Raw genomic sequence first — 12,786 nt, forward strand, 5'->3', positions numbered from 1 at the left:
TAATGTGAAGCTTTCAGGTTTCTAGAGTGTAAAGGAGATTATAATTATCTTTTTCTTTAGTATTCCAATAAATATTTGTGTGAATGTGATTTTTGGATGACCTTTCCTTAAAATGTGTTTGCTACTTTTGTAGTTAATTCTGGGTTTTGGCCAAGTACCAAATCAAATATTATGTATACTCTCAAGATGGACATGGTTCTAAAACATCCTCAAAGCATCAGGAGTTCTGTGAGGTGACCTTTGGTAAAAGTCTTCTTCCCCACATCCTGCTTCCCTGAGTGATCCTTATTGTAGCTGTCATGAATGCTCTCCTTATTTTTTGTTTTATGTGGAAGAATCAGAACTGATTAAGACATATCTTTGTTGCAACCATAAAGATGATCCCCTGGTATATTTAGAAAGTTTTTTTGGTAAACAATTTTATCAAAAATATTTGAAGTTTGTGGTAGATAGAGGTATAAAGTGACTGATAACAAGCCTTGCAAATGGTAACAAAGCCAAATTTTAAGTCAGTTCTTTTTTATGACGAACTAAGTGCAAAAGGCTCTTGAAATCTGGTAACTATTTTCAAAATTATGAATGGCAAAGTGTTAGTAGCCATTATACATGAAAACACCCATGAATTCATTAGTAATAAACACAACTCAAAGGGCAAAACCCCTAACAACTAGCAGAGCAAAGCCTTATGAAAATACCAACAAATACATAATTACTTGTAATATAAACTGACATAACCTCTTATGTCATGTCATAATGGCATTATCCACTAAAAATAAGATAGAAGACTTTTTCCCTAATACATTTCTACTCCTGTGTTCCTCAAAAGGGATCCACACACATATGCACAATGGACGTATGTGCTTCTCTTTGAATGTGATCTGTGTCCCAAACGTCCATTGTGCTGGAAATTTGGTCTCTTGAACTGCACTGAAAACTTTGTGGAATCTGTAAGAGATGACCCCTAGGAGGAGGAGAACACCCTTACAGGGGATGCCAGCACTGCACCAATTAATTCTCAAAAAATAAAATCAAGTCTAGTTGGAAAATACTTTTTTTTTTTTTTCACAAGAATGCATGTTATTTAAAATAATGCAGTTAAAGCCTGGCTCATACCCAACTTGTGCTTCCTGGCTTACCTTGAGGTCTCTTCTACAGAAATGCCTTCTTTATTTTTGCCACCTGGCATCATGCAGTCATTCATGGCAGTATGCTGGGGACCATTGCAGAGCCACTCCTCATCTGTGGTGGACAGTAGAAAATACTGGTTTGGTAGCAAGGTAAAATGGGAAAACTGTAGAATAGAACAGTTTGAGAGTCCAGAAATCATTCTGTAGTAGACCTTACAGTTGTAGGACAGTGTTCTTTTTTAAAATTTTTTTATTTTAATTTTATTAATTTATTCAGATTACAACTCAATTGTTATCCCATCACTTGTATCCTCCCATTACTCCCTCCCTCCTGCCTTCACTCTATTCCCCTCCCCTAGGTCTATGACCGAGGAGGACCTCCTCCCACACTATATGGTCATAGCATATCAAGTCTCATCTTGGTTTCCTGCTTATTCTTTCTTTGAGTGCCACCATACCTCTGCACCAAGGGGAGGTGGTCAAATATGGAGCATCAGCGTGCATGTCAAAGTCAGTTCCTGCTCTCCACATAACTGTGGAGAATGTCCTATCCATTGGGTAGATCAGAGTAGGGGGTCAATGTTCACTATTGTATTGTCCTTGGTTAGCGCAATAGTTTGAGCAGAACCCCCTGGGCCCCAATCCACCCATCACAATGTGAGAATGTTCTTGATCTAGACAGTGCAGCTAAAGAAGGTTGGAACCATGGAAGGAGTTTCAGAACATATGCCTTGGGTTTTCGGTAGAAGATATTTTTAAAACTTTAAAAAAAGAGAGAGAGAGAGAGAGACATGAGAACAAAAGCTGCATAACTGAAGCACAGGAAGAGTCACAGAAAAAGCTCTCTTTTCTCTTTTTTAAAATTTATTTGTTCAGTTTCCAATCTGATGTTGGCACCCTCCCTCTGGCCCCCCCCAGTTCTACTCTCCCTTTCTCGTACTCATCCCTCCTACTCCTCAGAAAAGGGGAGCTCCACCAACACCAACCCACCCCAGTACATCAAGCACATCAGGACTGAGTACATCCTCTTCCATTGAGCTCAGACAAGACAGCCCCACCAGAAGGAAATGCTAAGCTGTCCGTTGGTACATATGTGCATAGGGCCTAGGTCCAGTCCATGCATTGTCCTTGGCTGGTACTTCAGTCTCAGCAGACCCCTCTGGGCCCTGGTTAGTTGGCTCTGTTGGTCTTCTTGTGGAGCTCCTGTCACCTCCAGGTTCTTTTCTCCTTCCCCCAACGTTTCCAAAAGACACCCTATGCATCTCCCAGTGTTTGGCTGTGAGTCTCAGCAACTGTTTTGAACCACTGCTGGGTGGAGCCTCTCAGAGGAGGACACTGATAGGCTCCTGTCTGCAAAAATAGCAGAGTATAGTTAATAGAGTCAGGGGTTCCCTCTGTCTCATGGGGTGGACCTCAGGTTGATCCAGGTAAATGTTGGACATTGCCTCAATCTCTGCTCTAACTATATCCCTGCACACCTTGTAGGCTGGACAAACTTTGGGTTGACATTTTTGTAGATGGTTTGGCATGTCCCCTCTCTCCACTAGAAGTCCTGCCCGGCTAGGATGTGGCCTCCTCAGTCTCCATGACCCCTGCTCTTCGGAGTCTCCCAGGAGCCTACCCTGTTGGAGGTCTCCAGCTTGTCTCAGCAGTGTGGTACATTTACACAATGGATTACTATTCAGCTCTTAAAAACAAGGCAATCATGCAATTCACAGGCAAATGGATGGACCTAGAAAAGATCATCCTGAGTGAGGTAACCCAGACCCAGAAAGGTACGCACAGAATGGACTCACTCAGCCACATATTACAGCGTACCCATAATACAGGTCACAGGCCCCTCAGAAGCTACGTGACAAGCTCTCTTTTCTTAGCAATTACTCAGAGAAGCAACAAGAAACCATCTTAGGGCTGCAAAAAAGGACTCTATCAGTAACTCCCATGAGTGCATGATTCCAAATGTAATGATTTGAGAATCCACTTTTTAAAATTTCGATAGAGTAGTGAGCACCTGTAATCTCAATGGCGGATGGGAGATGGGAGGTGGGTGGACTCCTGGAAGCTTGCTGCCAAGCGATTACAGCCTGCTTAGTATGTTTCCAGATCAATGAAAGACTATGTCTCAAATAAAAAGTAGAAGGCACCCAAGAAATGAAAGCCAGTGTTGTTCTCTAACATTCACACCCAAGTGGAAAAAAAAAAAAAAAAAAAAAAACACATGCACACACATTTGCATACACGCACATACAGAGACAAAGACACACAAGGAACCTACGACAAAATTGCAGTTGATCCTGCCTCCCTCTCCATCCCTGTGTAGAGAAATCTGTACTACAAGGCACAGATATCTAAAATAATCTTTTTTGTTCTTTCTAGGCTCTATAATTATTAAATAAGAATCAATTAGGACATGTATGAAGATTAATTCTATTATTATATACTTCAAATAAAGCCTAAATGATGACCCAGATAAAGTTGTATAAACGAAAGTTTCCATTCTTGTTCCCAGCTCATTGCTTGCTCTGGGAAACCAAAATCTATTTAATTCTCTCTGTCCTTGTTCAACAAACATGGAAACTAGAAAACATTCCCTGTATTATTCTGATATGTAGATCCTTGGAGCATAAGCATTGTCATTGGTGATTGTTGGAAAATATTTATTTTATTTTTATTTTCTTTCTTACCTGTAATCTTTATACATTCATCCCTCTCTTATAGGACCCCACCTTGGAGTCAACAGAAGCACAGTGATATTTAATACTAAATATAAAATAATATGTGATATTAGGTTCAAGAATACCCAGCAGATCCAAGGTGCTATCCAGAGTAAACAATTTTATGTTATTGAGTCTGAGAGAAAAGAAACATGGGAACTGTGTACAATGACAGGAGTCAGAAGTTAATAAAGGGAAGCCAGCAGCATTGAAAGCCAGCAGAATTTCCATCTTTTCTGCTGCTTTTGAATCCAAACAGCTACAAACAGCAAGTTTCTGACTGAGCAGATCCACTGAAGTTCACTTTGAAAAGAGAAAGATGTGAAGAAATGCAAAAATTCTGCATAGTAGATCAGAGGATGAGAAAGACCACAGCCAGCTCCATCACACTGGGGTGCTTGTTACTACAGAGGGGACAGAGAAAGAGACAGATTGAAGAACATTGGTGTGGAAAGAGAGGCTGCATAGACTTAAAATAGCTACCTGGAAGTCACAGAGTGAGGTGGCTCCTGAGAAGTGTTCTGTGGTCTTCACAGAATGCCAGTCCTGTAACTGGAAGCAGCTTTGAGAAGGTCACACATGAACATTTGCTGGGACTCACAGCTTCCTTCATGCTCCTTTTCCCCAAGAACTGACGCAAATACTGTCGTAAGATTTCAGGAGAATTAACTTGTGTGATGCACATTGGGAAACACATTTGGTATGTCTATTAATCCTCTTTTTGTTGCTGTTATGAAACACCATGACCAAAAGCAACGTATGGATGACAGTGCTTATTTTTACTTACATTCCAGAGGGATCAGCGTCCATCAGGGTGGGAAGGTATGGCAGTAAGCAGCAGACATGGCATCGGAAACAAGAACCTGAGAGACCACATCCTTATCCACATGTAGAAAGCAGAGGTAGTAACCTGGAACGGGGAAGAAGTCAAGGTGCTATGTATGAAAAGCTATATGCATAAAAATAAACTGTGATTTTAAAATTTAGACACTGATTGGATACAGTAATAGATCTCTGGTATCAGCCTCTTGTTCATTCTAACAATAATAAAAATAGTAAAAACCTTCCTAAGGAACTCACATTGTTGTCTATTGTGTCTAGTGTGTCACTTAGTGCTCACTGTCACACTATTAGAGATGTCATGTTGTTATTATTATCTTACTCTAACTAACAGAGAACTAAGACACAAAGTGATTAGTGCCTTACCCACAGTCAGGAAGCTCGTGTGTGGAGAAGCTAAACTTCAAGTACCGGCTGGCTGACTTCAGCAGCAGCCAGGACATGAGATCACTAGCTCAGATGGTATTGATATGGCAACAGTGTGTGACTGCACCCGGAAATGTGCAAGGTTGGACTTTTGGAAGTGTGCATGGGAAAGTGTCACATCCCTGGAAACTGGCCACAAGTTTGACTACTTAGTGAAAACTCCACTTGTTCATTGTTCCTATTTGCTTTCCGGAATGAAACACCAGGACATAGACAACTGCACTGTTTAATTTGGCATAATGTCAAAACTTGTCTTCTGAACTAACAGCTGAACAAGAACAAGGTCATTAAAAAAAAACTTAATTAAAAATAAAACGTGAAAGGCTGCCTGATTGGGTTAAGTTCACTCCATCAGATGACTGACTTCAACAGTAATACAGAAAGGCAGTAACTTTCACTGTATTTCTTTCTTCCATAAAGCACCAGCTTTCTCTGCCATCACCAGCGTTTTCAACAGGGTCCTACTTTAATTTTAGTCATCAGCATAGATGAATAAGAATAACCCATAAACATTAAAAGTTGTATGCTAGACGTGCCTATGGATGATGCGGATATTTTTTAACAAGAGCTTGTTTGACATGTAGAACATTAAATTCTGGTGGATTCCTGGATTTGGAAAATCCGAGAAGTGAATCCTGTTAGCCAAGAGTCAGAGCTTCTGTTTAAGTTCATTAGGAAGTTGACATTACCCTCTTTGCTGTTTTTAATTTTGTTGTTGTTGTTGTTAGTTGACACTCCAATGTTTCCCATACAACCCAAGTCATCTTTTACTCCTTCTGGAATATCTTCTTGGATCATTCAACCTTCTGGGCTCTTTTCAAGCCTTGATTGACTCCAGCTCTCACAACACCTGTGTAGACACTCACATATAGTCTGTTAGTTTATTGTTCATATACATTGCAAACCTGTTACCTTTCCATGCATATGGTTATATCAGGTCTAGATGCCAGACATAGGTAACATATAGAATATCTTCAGGTAACTAGAATGATGAGCTCCATAATTGATCTTTGATTTTTGGATCCCTTATTTAAATATTTTTGCTATTTAGAGTTCTCCTTTGCAAGTTACCAATACCTAACTCGTAAACTATGGTAAGGACCAAATGTGACAATGTGTGTCTTGAATGGAAATTTTCACATAGTATAATTTTTATAAATACTAATGTCGTATTTCTTTTCACATACTCCATACAGTTTCCCTTCCTCTTCCTCTAGCAGATAGAATAGCCCTGAATAAAATACCAGACCATTGACTAACCAGGGAATAATTGGCTGACTTATAATACTATTCTTTGGTCAAATTGCATCATAAAAAAAAACAGGATACCATCATTGTGGGACAAGAGTGCTGACTCTTGTAGTAAAACATCTGATCTATGACATTCTACACATTTAACCTCTTCATATTTAAAGTTCGTGAAGCAGTATGCCCACAGGGCTCCTATGAGAACTAAATGAGCTCAGACATGGAAGTGCTTAGCATGGTATCTGTCAAGTGTTTTGTTGTCACTATTTTTTATTTATTTTGAGGTGCTGTGGATTAAATTCAGGTCTCACTTATGGTAGTCAAACTATCTCCCACTGATGACACATATTAGAGATAGTTTCTTATATGTACACGCACACGCACACACACACACACACACACACACACACACATATATATATCTGTGTTTGGATTTCTTCATAACTATGTAATAATTTCTATTATTATGAAGAAAAATATGTCTAAGTCCCTTAAAGTTAAAAGACACGTTTAAGATTTATATTTTCAGTTAATACTATGGTTTATTTTGCTCCAATATAAGCTAAGATTTATTTTTCCATATAGGAATGTGATTAAAATGGAAACATACTAAGCTATTATTTTTACATAGTATTTTTAAAGTAATAATACTTGTTGACATCTTTCCATGTTATTAATAATATAGTAAATTATTTCACTGCATTGTCTTATAGTAATTCAATAGTAGTAGACTAATATTAAATTCATCTTAGAAAATGAAAAATGTGAATTAGAATGTTTAAATAATTTGTTTATGGATGTAACTCTAATGGTGCCAGAACTCAAACTTATTTTACTGTAGAGCCCATGGTTAAGTGTTATGTCGTACATGTATCCTTCATACTGATTTTTGTCACTCATGACAGCTCCTGTAAAAGACAGATGTGGCTATCTTTATTGTATAAAAAAGAACATTGCTCTTCCAGGGTAACCCAACAATAAAAAAGTAGAGCTGATTCTGAGACTCTCATTGTTTCACTACAAATACGTACATCTAATTATTCCTTACTTTGTAGTAAAACTAAAAAGTAATAATGCTTATAAAAATCACATTGTCAAGATCAGAAGGCAGCATAGAAATAGGAGCATCTTTCCACAGCATAATCTCTGCCACTATTTGTAGAACCTGTCATGTCTTCAAGAGGAAAGCCACACAAAAATCTAGTTTACTGTGTTGATCTAGATATTTCTGCTGGATACCATATTGGTGGTGGCTGTATTAGCTTCAACCAACAACGAAAATGCTTGGTTGAGAGAAGGATTTTTTTCTTTTTTTCTTTTTCTTTATAATGATAAAAATATTCGTCTCATATGGAAATATATTAGATACATTAAATGTGTTAATTTATACTTACAACGTGTGAACTCTTTTACATTCTTTTATTGGAAATAGATTTTTATTCTCATATAATATATCCTGATTATGGTTTCCCTTCCCTCTACTGGTCCTAGTCCTCATGTCTTCCCGTCCAGATCCACTTTTCTTCTAGCTATTAGAAAACAAACATGTTTCTAAGGGAATATAATATAATATTGATATAATAATGATATAATAATACAAATATTAACACAATGGAAATAGGTAAACCGAACAGCATTGCAAAGGGTGTGAAATGCTCAGGCCCAGGTGATAAAGAGCATTAGGGGTGAGGATAAGGCAGCAGCGTTATCACACAAGATGTGATCTCTGAAAAATCCCAGATTCTATTTGCATACAAGTGAGGAGTGTTCCCTTGAAGTCTACACACCTTTCCAAGGATGGAGAGCACAGCCTCATTGAGGGGACACACTCTGGGCTGAGGCAGGAAGTGACTGCTTTTATCTTAGGTGCCACGGCTACACAAAAGCCATGATGCTTTTCCTGTTGACAAATCTGTCAGGTGAACCCCAACCAAGCTGGAAGACCTGGACCTGCCCTCTGCCAACCTGGCTTGGCTCAGAATTTGGGTATCTCACTTTACATATGTATGCACATGGTTTTTGTGAGTCTGTCTGGGCAATACCCATTCCTTCCCCAGCCTCTGTTTTTAGTTTGTCCATTCCCTTTCTCTCCACACTTGTGGCATTTGGATGGATCTATCCTACTTTCTGCTCTTGCTCATTGTACCAGTTCCCTTGGGGTTTCTAACAAGCAAGTGTCCTGAGCATCCCTACTCAGCACAGTGGTTTCCAGGTTCCTCATATGGAGAGATAACGCAAGGATGTATTAGGAGCTGGGGGGCTTTGGATTCAGGTCAGTTTTGTTTCCAGAACTAGACGTGATGCCAACAGTTACATACTCAGCTTAAAGGACATAATAATATATGTGGACTATAAACGCCAAGCAATATTAATTTTGTTACAATTTCTTGAACTCCCGACCAGCTTTTGGACTCAATTCAAATAATAAAGACAAACTCCATGATTTACCCATTTCGTTCTGTACTCAAAGCTAGTGAAAAAAACCAAATGTATCACATTAATTTTAAAAATTAATGACACAACTTTCAGGAGCTGGGCCAGTTCCATGGCTGACATTATAAAGACACAGTATCACTAAGGGGGGCATCTGACTCCCCAAGCCATTCACAAGGTAGGGTCAGGGTGGAATTGAAAATTGCTCAGATGATAAAAATCTTTTCTCTCCCACACGCTGCTGGTCTCATATACTTAAACATGGAGTTCAAAGTGACTGGTGGCAGTAATAATAATGTACATAGAAACTCCAGCATCTTCTTCTGGTGCCTCCACTGACTCACATACATGTGACATGCACTCTTTTTCACACACATACACAGAAATAAAAACAAATCCTTAAAAAAAATAATCCTACTTGATTGGTAAATGTAGCGTCATAATTTATTTAGTTAGAATTCATTTGGCTTAATGTGCATTGTGAGAAAATCCCTGTATAGGATGAGAGACTTAGGGAGAGAGAGAGAAAGATACAAGTCTGCTTGAGCAAGATGGCAGGAGGCCAGAGGAAAAGAACCCAGACCTCGTCACTTCCTTCATCGTAGTAAACTAGAGTCACAGTGATGTGACTGCACATTGAAGTGGATGACTAGGCAGAACACTAGAGTTCTATGGTAGAAGGGCAGATGAGGGAGAAATATACAAAAATGGAAAAGTAAACCATCATAAGGGGGAGGACTGTATGATCCAGAGGGGTTGAGGACACCAGGAAAACATGGCCCACCTATAGAATCAACTAAGCCGGGCTCATAGAGCTCATGGAGACTAAAGCAACAATCACAGAGCCTGCATGAGCCTGTACTAGGTCTTCTGCATACATGCTGTGGTTGTTTAGCTCAGGGTTTTTATGGGACTCCTAACAGTGGGTGTGGTGGTGTCTCTGACTTTTGCTTGCTCTTGGGACCGTTTTCCTTCCATTGGGCTGCCTTATCCAGCCTTAATATCAGGGTTTGTCCCTAGTCTTATTGCATCTTGTTATGCCATGTTCCGTTGACATCTGTGGGAGGCCTTCTCTATTCTGAATGAACATAGGGGCAAAGTGGGTCTTGGGGCAGAGAAGAGGTGGAGGATGGAACTGGGAGGAGTGAAAAGGGGGAGGGAGGCTGTGGTCAGGATGTATAGTAGGAGAGAAGAATAAAGAAAAAAATATGACACAGGAAAAAATGGGGCTTAAAGTTGGCTTAACAGCAAACAGCATTTGATGCTATTTTTAGAGGACACAGATTCAATTTCCACCACCCCTATCTTATTTTACAGCTATCTGTAACTCCAGTTCCAGGGAAACTGGTACCCTCTTCTGACCTCTGAGTAAGATTTTTAAAAAAACAATAAAAAATCAGTACTGTCGATATTGGGAAAGAGAAACATGTAAGTATGTCTTGTCTCAAGTTTGGGTAACCATGTCACCATTTGTTCTCTGTATTGCCAGTAAAAAGCCAACTAGCTAATGCTGAGCAATAGCAGAGAATAGGGTGGGACATCCTGATCTGGTGAGGGGAGGAGAAATAACAGGAAAGACAGGAAGGATACATGTGGAGAGGATAGTGTTGTGGGGGTGGGGGTGGTGGCCAGCAGGGAGGAATGAGCCAGACTTAGGATATGGGTAAAAAGCAAGTATAATGTGGGAAATCTGAATGCTAGGAAACTATACTTGTTTGCAGGTTTAGGATGGAGTAATTATTGCACAACATTGTTCTATATGCTAATTAAATAGATACTAGTCTCTTTGTGTGGTTATTTGGGTATGATGGTGGTTAAGGGCTAACTGTTGACTTATTACAATAATAAATCAATATTCAATATTAATAATCATTCAACACCCATACCAGGCACCATTATTAGGCCATGAGAGTGGGACTAAATAAATCATGGACCCTAGGAGAGAACATATCATTATTACTCAGCTAAATGGACATGGTATGAAACTGACTCCTAACGATTTATTGTTATATTAGTGCATCTTTCCATCTTCAACAAAGAAGCTTCTTTTTGTATGACAGGGAAATACTTAAAAATAAATAGACAGAAGTAAAACAAAATAAGCATTTATCATGATCGAATTGGCTTCATGCCTGAGATCTAGGATACAAGGATGTTTCTGTGAATCAATACATTTTATACATGGTATAAATAGGCTTATCTCATTAGATACTGAAAAGGACTTTGATAAAGTCTTATAACTTTTCATGATAATAACTTCAAATAAACTAAGTATAGAAGGACTCTAACTTAACATAAAGAGTGTATGTGACAAATGAATAGCCAATATTATATTAAGTATAAGAAACTGAAATTATTTTCACTAAAATCAATAAGAGGTAAAAATGTCCAATATCTGTACACTTGTTCAAAATAGTACTTGAAGTTATAGCTAGAGAAATAGAAAAGAGAAGGTATTTTAGGAACTAATATAGAAAAGGAAGAAATCAAAATATCCTTATGTTTAGACACAATGTTCCTATTCATAAAAATGTTAATGATGCTACTAGAATATTTAGAACTGATGAACACTTTTAGCAATGAGAATACAAAGTCACCACACAATACAAAATACATTGTACAATAATCAACAGTTTTCCAAAAAAGTAGTAATAAGCATTTTGATAAAGGCATCAGGAAAAAAATCTCATTTATAATCACCTCAAAAACTAAACAAAACTAAGCCCAACCAGAGAAGAGAAAGACTTCTGTAATGAAGATTTTACATGGAGGAATGAACCTGAGGAAGACACTGACAGATGGAATGTTGGCCCATGCTCCTGGCCTCGCAAAATTACCTTCTACAAGTGTCCCTCTTACCCAAGTGATCTACAGATTCACTGCAATCTTCATCAAAATTCCAATGACATTGTTTTCAGAAATGGAAAAAGTTCTAAATTCACATGAGAATACAAAATACTTGAACAGCCAATGCAACTCTGAGAAAAAAGTAGTAATGCTGGAGATATCACCACACCTGATTTCAAGTTATTCTACAGTTATATCAACCAAAGCAGCATGATGCTGGCATCAAAACAGACACATAATTGATTGGAGTATAGGATCCAGTTGCAGACAGTTGATTTTGACAAAGATGACAAAAAAATGTACATTGGAGAGAAAAAAAAAATCCTCCTGGACAAATGTTGTTGAGCAAACCGTGTACACACATGTAAAGAATAAAGCTACATCTCTGTGTCTTACCCTGTACAAACATCATTTCAAAATGGAAAACCTTCATGTAAGATATGAAACTTGAACTTTTAGATAAAAGCACAGGGAAAAGATTTTAAGATATAAATACACACAAATATTTTTAGAAAAGGATTCCAAGAATTGACAACTGGATCCTATGAAATTTAAAAGCTTCTGCACAGCTACAGAGGCAATTAATGAAGAAATGAGACAGACTAAAGAATGGAAGAAAAAGCTTTGCTATATACAGGGGGAGGTAATCCCCCTGAGGAACAGTCGTAGGGGAGAGGAATAAGGGGAAAATGGGAGGGAGGGAAGAATGGGAGGATACAAGGGATGGAATAACCATTGAGATGTAACAAGAATAAATTAATAAAAAAAAAAAGAAAAGAAAAAGCTTTGCTAGATAAACATGGGGTAAAGGATTAACTTCCAGATATGCAGAAAACTCAAAATATAAAACATCAAGAAACCAAAAAGTCCAATCAATAAAGGCATCAAGAAAATAAACAGTTTAAAAAAGATGAGTAAAATGACTCAAAACCACGTAAAATAAATATTCATCAGAAAATGAAATCAGGAAAACAAATTAAAACCAGTTTTAACTAGTCACCTATGTCACCTGAGTCTTAGTGGCTACCATTTAAAAGGAAACAAAACAAAAATAAGTTACAGTAAATTCTGGTGTCATGTGGGGAGCAGGTAATCCTTATACTTAGCCTATACTTAGCATTGTCTAGCAAATTAGCTTAGGAAATGTGGAA

Source organism: Acomys russatus, chromosome 5 (assembly GCF_903995435.1).
Source record: "Acomys russatus chromosome 5, mAcoRus1.1, whole genome shotgun sequence".
NCBI lineage: Eukaryota > Metazoa > Chordata > Mammalia > Rodentia > Muridae > Acomys > Acomys russatus.